This window comes from Hippocampus comes, unplaced genomic scaffold (assembly GCF_001891065.2).
Source record: "Hippocampus comes isolate QL1 unplaced genomic scaffold, H_comes_QL1_v1.1 scaffold41, whole genome shotgun sequence".
Classification (NCBI taxonomy): Eukaryota; Metazoa; Chordata; class Actinopteri; order Syngnathiformes; family Syngnathidae; genus Hippocampus; species Hippocampus comes.
This window is the reverse complement of record NW_017805153.1, coordinates 4,497,062-4,508,143: the sequence shown is the minus strand read 5'-3', so window position 1 is coordinate 4,508,143 and position 11,082 is coordinate 4,497,062. Positions and strand designations below refer to the sequence as shown.

The following is an 11,082-nucleotide window of genomic DNA, read 5'->3' as shown; positions in this document are numbered from 1 at the left end:
CATTTTTAGTCTCCTCGTTCAGCAGGAAGAAGCTGGGAAACGGTTTCATTTGCAGACATGTTAAAAAACACACATCAAACATGTCACCACCCCCACCCCCCCCCCCCCCCATATTCTGCCCCCATCAACATGTGACAAGAAAAAGTTTCAATTTGGTTTCAGAGGATCAACATATCAAGATGATGATCAATTTGATGGATTGTGCTCCAAACTAACTTGGGTATGATATATTGTATTTCAAGAGCAACTTATGAGTTTGTAACTTATTTTTTGGGTGGGGGGTGGGGGGTCAGTGTTCCTTGTTCCCGGACAAACTAGTGGTTATTCGAGAAATGGTTTGTTGCCATTTAATCTTGCTGCGACAGCCAAACGCTGCCATCGTGAGATTACAACTTCCAGCATCCTCATCCTGGTCAAAAGAAATTCAGTCTCATTTAAAATCAACTTCATACAACAGAGTAAATAAAAATCCAGACTTCTGACAACCTTCAAAACAAGAAAAAAAAAATAACAGGTTGTGAGGGTAAATACGGAAAGCACAAATCTTGACAAACAGGAGTAATTGAATTGAATCCAACGTTATTCTCAAACGTGCTGTACGTATTTACACAAATGTGCGGTATAAAATAATACAAGACAACACATGAGACACAGACAATCGTGCAATTTTAACCACTTTCTTGCATTGTCTGAAGCAGTTATAGATGAAGCAACCAAATAGCTAAATCCTGCAACAAAACTGAAAACAATTCTCCAAACAAATCCTGAAATTTAAATTCAGTACATCTCAATTTTTTTGCAACACTCAAAGCATAGAATTTTTAAAGGTCCGCGAGCGTACAATACAATACATGCGGCAACAACAGCGGCAGCTGTAACAAAGCGCTTAACAAAACAGTTAACATTGTATTCAGTAAAATAATAAACACAACACAAAACACGGACAGTCGTGCAGTGCCAACCACTTTTCCCTCACACGCTTTGTTGTTTGAAGCAGTTTGAGATGAAAGAGCAGAGAATCAAAGTGTCCTTTCGCCAGTGGATCAGAGACGTCATGCTCAAAATGTGCACACATCGGCTACAAGCTACGTTTCAAAGTCAACAAGAAGCTGTAGCATCCATTGACGAAAAAAAGAGATTGGTTCACTTCTCCTGTCCCATGGAAATCCATCTCAATTCCAAGGCTCAATTCCTCTTGGTTCCAAATACGCATCGGCGCTCCGCGCCGACGCTCCTCTCTCCTCATCCTCAACTTCAGCAGCCATCCATCCAGCCGCACCAACGCTGACTGACAAACAGCGCCGACATCTCCACTGAAAAAAAAGACGGGGCTGTGAAAAATGCTGCCCATTACAGCTGCAAAAAATACAATCACGTACCTACTTATAAATACCGTGCTTGGAAGATTTAGAGTATCCAGCGAATCCCTATTTATCATGGGGTTATGTTCCACCCTCATCCGCATTCTACACTGGATTCTAAAACAATGAATTTAATAAACGTCTGCTGTCTTCCTGCTATAATATATTGCAGCATGTCCTATTGAAGCAAAATGGAAGTTAGCATAGATAATAATTCATCCATTATCTGATCTGCTCAACGAGGGTCGCGGGGGTATTCGAGCCTATCCCGGCTGTCGCGGGGGGCAGCAGGGGCGCGGAGGATACACCTTTAACTGGTTTCCCAGCCAATTACAAGTTAGTATAGATACCTTTCTGGTCAAGCTTCGAACACCTGGTACTTGCACACACAGCAGCAACACAGAAACAGAGCACACAATACGCACGGGCATGTTTGCTCCATTTTTTGTTCAAAATTAGGCTGCGTCCTGCTTAGTTGCGGTTGCCCGTCATTTTTTTTTGGACTGAATCTGGACATTTCTACCACACAACATGCTTGCTGTCATGTATAAGAATCAAGGAAAGATTGCACAAAGTGCATACATCTAGATAGGCAGACAGAGTATGCGACTGACAACTAATGGCAGCCTGGCGTGCTCATCCTGCATCAGCCTTAAGAACCTGGTCCTTTCTCTGACACGGATTCCTTTTTCAATTTAAATTTGAGGTCTTTTGGATTTCGGGGGTCACTCCTTAAGACCTTCTGTGACTCTGTGGTGGCCTCAGCCCTTCATGATGGCATATTCTGCTGGTCAGGCAGCATCTCAGCCCGGGACAGAGAGAGACTGGACTGACTGGTCAGGAGGGCCAGTTCTGTCCTGTCCTGCTCCCTGGACACTCTGGAGGAGGTGGGCAACAGGCTGATGCTAGTTAAGCTAACAGCTATGATGGACAGAGCCTTCCACCCCCTCCAGGCCACCCTGACAGCACTGGGCAGCTCCTTCAGCGAGAGACTGATACACCCGCGCTGCAAGAAGGAGAGGTATCGCCGCCCGTTCCTGCCGACTGCTGTCAGGCTATTGAATGGACAGACCTGAAAACCTGGACTCACCCTCATTCACCCATTTGTAATACGCTTAGAGCCTTAGATCTCCATTTTATGCTTATTTATTGAGGTACTTTTTGTTCTTCGACTTCTCCCTTTCAGAATTTTTTTGCTGCTGTAAGTTGGGAATTTCTCCATTGTGAGACAAATCAAGGTTTTCTTTGTGCATTGTGCAAAAGAGACCAAACTTAAAGAGCTATTATGATACCAAATCAACTTGAGCTTTAAGCCAAGTAAAAAGGTCCTCACTCCTCACCAAAAACACCCCCAAAGTGGCGTTTTCTTCCATTCATCTTGCCATGTCTGGGCATTGCCCCATGACAAACCAGTCTTAAATACCAGCTGCGTGGAAGATTGAGGGAGCCACCCCGTACCGCCTGTGCAGACTACGCACACACTCGCTTTCTTCAAGCAGCCAGCGGGATGCCCGACGAGACGAGCTGGGAAAGAGGCGCGATGAGTGACGTCCCCACCTGACCAGCGACAGGCCATTCAGCAATGGTTTGTCTGCGAGCAATGATTTCTCAGAGGCCTGGTGAACCTTGGCCAGTACCAAAGTGGACTGGTCGGCAGGTGAAGCCTTAAAACTGGCGCAATTCCCACAATCAAACCTGCTGGAGAGGCCAGAACTGTAAGTCAACCAAACCCCGCAAGCGAATTGGTGACACTGTGTGGGATTCAAAAATGCTATGACTTGTTATACACATGACCATGTGCATAAATGAATAGTCCATCATTGATGTATAAAGACTGGACTGCCACTTGACTCTGGATCGAGGATGTAAGCCTCAAAAAACCACATGTTCTTACGATTTACCGTTTCGTGCACATGGCAGCCAGCTTTAGGATGACATCATGAAGGGGCGGGGCAGAAAAAAGCATGATAGAAGCCCTTTAAGTCAATGCCACTCTGTCCTTCAAGTATTTCATGCATTTGCCAAACTTGTTTACATTTAGACAACATTCAAAAGAGTAGCACATTTCATTATGTTCTGTACAGTAGCAAAAACAAACATTTATTTTTGTGGGGAACGTGTGTGTCCCTCACACAACCCGGTATGTAAAGTATCTCGCGATTACAGAATAAAAAGTGAGTTGAAGCAAACCTGCTGTGATGCGATTGCCTGCGCTTGAACCACCGTTTCATTTTCCTTCATTTTGTTTAGCTGCTCTTCCAGCTGCTGTACCTGGAGGCAGAGGGAGAAATTTACAGTACTCGTTAAGACTACCTTTACTGAAAGCATTTAGAAGGTAAAGAAAATATGTCCTGTTGCATGTTTTGATGAAGATATGTGCATGCCCTATTCTTTGTAATCTGACACAACTGATCTGCACAAAGTTGAACAAAGCCCATGACTGAGACCAACTCCTGGAGAAGGTTGGTCTCCATTTTTGTCGCCTCGGCCTGCTGTAACAAACTTAACTGATTCTGCTCAATCATACTCTCGTGCATCGTGGAGGCCTGTGATTGACGATCAACAATAATGCAGCGCTTCAAAAATGGTCGATAGGAGTTTATATTTTGAACAAGCAAGTGGCTTTGAATTACAATGAAACACGACTACAAAACGGTACCGTGTTTAGCTTGTCCTGCAGCTCCGTTTTGAGTTGTTTTTTCTCCCATTCAAGTTCTTCCAACGCCTCCTGCAACTGAGCTCGCTCCTCGGTGAGAGACCTCACCGTGAAATTCAGCCTCTCCTTCTCCTCAGCGGCGTTCTGACATCTACTTTCCTGCTCAGCTTCAATTCTTTTGATTTTCTGAATTAAACACATTTTCTGCAAAGAACAATGAGCTCTGTTTCGTCAGTTGCACAACAACATCAAAAGCAAGCATACAGTGTTTACAATGCAACAAACCTCCGCTTGAAATGCTTCTGTCACATTCTCTAGTTTAGCCGCGAGCTGATTTTTCTCCTGATTGCGTCTCTCCAGTGTCTCCTGCAACTGAGCTCGCTCCTCCGTGAGAGACCTCACTTTGCAATTCAGCTTCCCTACTTCATCAGCGGCGCTCTGACATCGACTTTCCTGCTCAGCCAGTAGAAGGTCTCTCTCAGCTTCAACTCGTTCAACTCGGTCGAGTTTTTCTGCGAAATGCCTTTTCTTCCAAGAAAAATGAGGGTCAATGCCTTTGTTTAGTCAATTTTTGAAAACAAATTTCACAGTATTAATGGAACAAACCTCTGCTTGATGTGTTTTTGTCGCATCCTCCAGCTTTACTGCTAACTGATTTTTTTCCTGATTTAATCTCTCCAGCATCTCCCTCAACTGAGCTCGTTCCTGAACGAGAGACCTAACTTTGTGCTTCGGGTTGTCCAATTTGTTAGCCTCAAGGCACTCAAGTTTTTCTGCAAAAGCTCTTGCCTGGAAAGAGGGAAATGTTGGAAAGAAAACAAAACATGGTCGTGAATTACAGAGAAAGCTTTAAAACGTTCAGTGCCAACCTTCCTATAATTTTTAGTTACATCTTACAACATTTAAATTTAGTAGCCGACAAATCACATGTGAAATTATAAGCACGCGTCCTCTACTTCAGTGCCCGGTGGATTCATCCGGTCGCTATTTTTTTCCCCTAAAATTTTTTTTTTTTTTTTGTGGAGGGAAGGCTTTTTCATGGAAAATGAATCAAACATTTACAAACACTTGTAAAGAACATGGGGCTATGTGTACAACTCAGATTTTTCTCTGACAGATTTAAAAAGAAAACAAACAAAAAAAATTTGGTTCTTTAATTACTTTGTGAGTTCGCAGGTTTGGTCACTTTTTCTGTTGAGTCAAAAATACAGAAACATGAATTCGGAATTTTGGTGACTTTGAAAGCTGTGTCATGTCACTTGGAGCAATTTCCAAGCAGCTGCAGGTCCCAAGAGCAACAGTGCAAACAACTGTTTGGAAGTATAAAGTGCATTATTACACTGCTTTGTCATCGCCACCATCAGGTAGAAAATGCAACCTATTACCTGCTGCTGCTGCGAAAAAACTGGTCCAGAGGTTGAAGAGTCAACCGAGAACCCCCAAAAAGCAGATCTGCCAAGAATTAGAAGCTGCCGGAACACAGGTGTCAGTTTCCTCAGTCAAGTGTGTTTTGCATCGCCATGGACAGAGAGGCTGCTGTGCAAGAAGAAAGCCCTCCCTCTAAAAGCGGCACCCGAAGGCTTGACTGAAGTTTGCTGCTGCTCGCCTCTTGACTGGTACTCGCAAGAGGGGGCACATAACTCCTACACTGGCATCACTTCACAATTTGAAGTTCTTTTTAAAATCCTACAATTCATTTTCAAATCTTTCAGCGGCCTCGCCCCAAATTACCTCTCTGAGCCCCTGCGTACCTGCCCAGTGCCTCAGATCTGCGGACCGGACACTCTCAGAGGTACAGAGAAGTAAGCGGAGGCTCAGAGGGGAGCGAGTCTTTTTTGTTGCTGGTCCCTCTCTTCGGAACGACACTCCACTCAACGTTCAGCAAGCCCCCTCGCTGCCGATTTTTAGAACACGTCTAAAAACTCATTTTTATTCTTTGGCTTTTGACTCAGCATGCGACTTTGTTTTTAATTTGACTGTTTTTGTGCTTTCTACTGTCTTTGTTATTATTTTGTTTTGTTAGTTGTATTCATTATTTTTGCTCCATGGACAGCACTTTGTCTACAGCGGTGGTTGTTTTCAAGTGCTTGATCAATCCAGCTGAGTATTTTCTCTATTATGGATCTGTGGTTTTGGTTCGAAATATGTTTTCGCTCCTGACCACTATTTTACACTGATATTTTTGTGTATACAGTCATAGTCATTCCAACTTGATGTATTTTGTCATCAAAAAGCAATCCTTGCTAATTCTTTTACCGTCTTCAAGAAGGTCACCACCTCCTTAGTTTTGACAAATTATTATAAACATCCACCATGTGCATTGACTTCAGGCGCACACCACATTGACAGTAATTCCTTGCTCTCTGGAGGCGAGAAGGAATCAAGCCCAATGAGAATAGCAAGTAACTGATGTCCGTAAAAAGGTCATACCTTCTATTTTATGGGAGCCCAAGAATCAAAATTAAATATAAAACATTTCGAAATCATTGGATTTCTTTGAATGTACTGTTGGGACTTAAAATGTATAAAACTACACATGACTTTTTAAATTTTTTTAATCAAATGGAACAGTTGAAATTACCGTGTACTGTTACTCAAACTATTTATGTCCCTTGAAAAAAGTGTGAACTCTCAGCCACCTCACCACAAGTTCCATGCATCGGAGGCCACAGGATTTCACAGTGTCCTTCAATGAGCACATTTGGTGTTCCAACTCGCTCTGTGAGATCAGAAACATTTAACTGTTGTCAATGCATAAATGGAAAGTTTTAGACAGGACAAGGCAATATCCCGACGTATCCTAAAACATGTGGTGTTTCATTACAAGTACTGCAATGCTTTTAAGTAGTGTATCACGTTCATTTAAGATGTTCATAACTGGAGACAAAAGTTACAATGATTCTTCCTTGTCTCAGTTTTCAGAATACGGCAAAACTAAAGAAACTGTCCTCACTTCACAGTATCACTGAGCTTTTCCACCTGCACATTTTTGGAAAATATATTGTCAGGGCAAGTGACCAAAGGCGGGAAATTGTGTTGGGTTGCACATTTGATACACTAAGAGAATCTTGGAGCTTCGAAAGGCAAAGTTTCAAAAACAAGCAGCATATTTTGAAAATAGCACCAGTAAAAACCATCACAAAAAACAATGGCAGCCTGCACGACATATTTTAAGGAGTTTGTTTTGCATGTCAGTTTTAATGGAGATCATTTTGACAATGTCGATTGTCATCAAAACTCAAATGAACATTCTTGGATTTTGATGAACGCATTTCTTTAATTACCCCGAGAGTGATGAATTCCTGCAGTTCGGCCTTTTCCTTCAGCTCCCGTGAAAGAGCATTTTTCTCCTTCTCCAGTATTTGAGTCCGCCCGATGACAAAGTCCAGTTCCTGCTTGGGATGGTCGCGCTCAGATGCCAGCATATCCTAGAAACACATCCAACAGAAAAAATTCCTTGGATGTTTCCTTGTGTGCATGTCATTTTGGTGGCACAATTGTATACGACTGATTCAACTTTTACATGCAGCGACTGCTTCACATGAAATCTTGACTGAAATTGACATTTAAAATCATAAACTGCCGTCAGTAACAATGATGTTGCACTTCCAAGATGCTGAAAGCGATTCACTTCCGAACATGGAAGTCAAGATCAGAAGTCCTTCAGACAATGAAAATAGGCTCCACCGCTGAACTTTGCAAAAGGCATGTGGCAAAAGCATTTACTCATTAAACATGGAGACCTTTAACCAGATATATAAAGACACATTATCTGTAAAGGGGAAAAATGGTTTTATACATTGTGTTCTATGTTCCAACGCCAACATTATAATGAACGAATGGGAAGGACAATGTCACAGTTGGTCATCAAGATTGCTCTGCTCATGTCAAGGGAGACCTTAACTCAGCTTTACTTATGCAGGCAACCAATGAGCCATTCTCCTCGCTTGGGTGGGCATTCTGAAAGCTGTGTCAAATATTTATTTTCATGAATTCAAATTGAGGTCACAAAAATGACACGAATTAAAAAAAAAAACAGGAAAAAAAAACGTAATACCTGTTTTGCAATGTCAAAAATGAGCACCTTTACCGTTGGAAAGGCACAATATTGGATCCAGCTAGTGCCTATCAACGTATTGTGGAAAAAGTAAGAACATGTTTCTATGCTGTACAAGTGGTTACACTGTTTTGCCTGATTGGTCTGTACCAGTGGTTCTCAAACAGTGGTGCGCGCCCCCCTGGGGGCGGGGGCGGCGTTTGGCCTCGGGGAACATGCTTTTTTTATTTTAGATTTTTTTTTCCTGTCCGAGAATAAAGTGCAATTGCACCTCGACTACGTTAGGGGGCAGTGGCGCTCTCCTTGGCAGAGTGCGCAGGGAGCATTCGCTCGGTGTTTTGTTGGCACTGAGCATGCGCGCTTTGCACACGGCACAGAGTATGGGTGTGAAGTGTCGACACGAAGTCGACAGACGGAGAGAGAGAGCGACGGAGGTCTCCCGAAAGCGAAGACCAGGAAATGACGAATCGTTTGGAGAGCTTGGCTTCACTGTGACGACGGTGGGAGGAAAGACAGCGGACAGCATGAAGCCAAATTAATTAAGGCGTCACTGAAAGACTTTATACCCCAATCCCGTTGATAAAAGAGTTGGGTTTTTTTTCATGAAAATTCAACAGATTTATTCTATTAAAAATACAATAGTAGCCATATGAGAACTTTTCAATTCATTCATTTGCAAGGGAATTCTTCCCAACGCATACACCGACTTGAACCACTGCAGCCTCACCTCCTTGAAACAAAAACAAATTTTAAACACAAAATTTTAAAAATAATTTGTAAGGACCACAAAAGATTGAAGGATATATGATCGAAAAGTGTAGTCATAAAAGTGTCAAAAGAATCCGATCACAGAATATTGTTCTATTGTAGATTGTTTATTTCAATGTAAGGCGTAGGAAAAAAAGTAGTGTGTTTCCGGTAACATGAAATTTCAGCATGGGATCGGTAGGTCGGACAAAGTTTTTTTTTTCAATCTTTTTTTTTTCTCCCATCAAAAATGTAAACAAAATAACCAAAAACATAAAACAAGAAGACATTGAACCCGCTGCTCCGCGACCGTCGCCAACTATTTAGTTTTCTCCCCGCTCCGGACTCAGTGGGCCGGGGCGCGCCGCCGCCTCCACCGCCGTCCTCCTCCGCCGTCCTCCTGCGCCCTCGGTTTTTACTTGGCCCGTGGTGTTCATCAAATAGTTCGCTGAATTTTTTCGATACATCAATGGATGCTATTTTCTTAACATTATGGTGCGAGCATGCGACTGGAACACAGAAAACGCGTTTTAAACTGTCGTCGGATATCGCGGCCGCCGCCATGTTTCAATGTTGTTGACAGACGACAGGGCAAACGACGCACTCGCTCAACGTGAATATCGCGAGAGTTTGCACCGATGTAAACCCTCTACACAAAAATCAGGAGATGAAAGTGGACTTTTTTGAAAATCCGATCACGCATGAATTAGTTGACACCAAACATTATTAAAATACTCGACATTCAATGATTAATATTCCTTTTGTGTGCTTCAGCACGAACATGTACACAAGCTCGTCTTTTGATTTCAACCAATCAGCCCCGACGCAACGACGTCACACACGACGTCACACACGACAACAGCTAGGCTAAGCTAGCCGAGACGACACTCGAAGTCGGACGGACACGTTTTTCTGCCAATCTGTGTATTTCCCTTTTTGTCCAAATATATTTTTTACGACAACTGTCTTGTCCACGGTTTCTTATATTCGTCGTTCCCATGGTGTTTAGCAAGTGTGTTTATAAAGAGACGAAAATCTCTTTCCTGTTCCTTGTGTTAGTGTCTCAACATGGCTACGCTCGTGAAACCAAAACAACGAACTCAAACGCGTCTTCGTTCAATGATGTCAACTAATATCCGGATTAATTTTTCGGCAAATTTTCCTCAATTCTCCGGAGAGATTTTCATAAAAATTTGAAAAACCCGGAATTCAGGGAAAATCCGGAGGACTTTCATCTCTGAAAAATGTAGAGGGTTGTTTGAAAAAAAATGCCAACCGTAAAGTTTTTTTTCGACGTAGAAATTCTCGGTCGGTCGGGGTTACCGGAAACACACTACTTTTTTTTTCTACGCCTAAGACACTCTGAGAAGAAACTCCTTCTTTGGACACTGCAGACCAAACAGAAATCATCCGTGATTAAATGATATTGACCAACAAAATGTAGCATAATCACAAAAAACATGAAACAAAACTACAACATATTTGACCTTTTTTATAGTTTCAAAGACGTCATCAACAACCAGTGGGACGGCACCAGGAACATGATCACTCCCCATCATTGTGAACGTCTTTCCGGAGGATGCCTGACCAAAAGCAAAAACAAAAAAACAAAAAGGCAGCAACATTTACACGTGCACAGGAACACGTACAATGTAAAGCTTTACGATGTCGTTACCAACCATTGTATCCTCCCACAGTTGAAACAACCAATGGCTTTGCGATGTCCTGGTAAACTTGATTGGTTTCTTCAGCAGCGAACACTCTTGTCTGTTCAAAACATACAGGTGCACAACAGATATTGCTGTACAGCAACGGTGTAACACGCGCTGCAGGTTTATAAATAACAGACGACACTGTACATGCTTGAGTAGAAAGCCGGACCGAAACTGAAACTCTTTGTTGTGCTCCCATCATTAATTTGCTGAATTAATTTCTTCTCACTTTTCCAAAAAACCTGAACAGGCTCTGCCTTTTCTGATGGACCACTTTCTTCTCTGTAACAAAGAAACATTGAAGACATTAGATATTTTGAAGTTGCAGTTTCAGAGTTGCTGCTGTTATAAAAGTGCCCTTGCTTTTACAAAGCCCTCATCTTTTCGATGAATTTTAACTTCATTTCTGTCATTGTAGAAAAGGCTCAGCTCGTTTGTTTATCGCAAGACGTTCGTGTTTACGCATTTAAGTATCGCGTTATTTCAGCACCTGCCAGTTCCGGGTTTGCGTCCTGACCAAGGTCATTCTGTTCCTTTCGATCTCAGCCT

At 42.5% G+C, this 11,082-nt stretch overlaps 1 long non-coding RNA gene across 1 annotated transcript; it reads right to left on the bottom strand.

Annotated features, from left to right (window-relative positions):
- Positions 1-10,164: 10,164 nt before the first annotated feature.
- LOC109515011 (uncharacterized) lies at positions 10,165-10,808 on the bottom strand. The gene is made up of 4 exons (XR_002168094.1): positions 10,681-10,808; positions 10,501-10,588; positions 10,309-10,404; positions 10,165-10,209 (listed from the first exon to the last, which is right to left on the bottom strand). It is a non-coding gene; the product is annotated as an uncharacterized LOC109515011 (long non-coding RNA).
- Between the last annotated feature and the right edge of the window lie 274 nt (positions 10,809-11,082).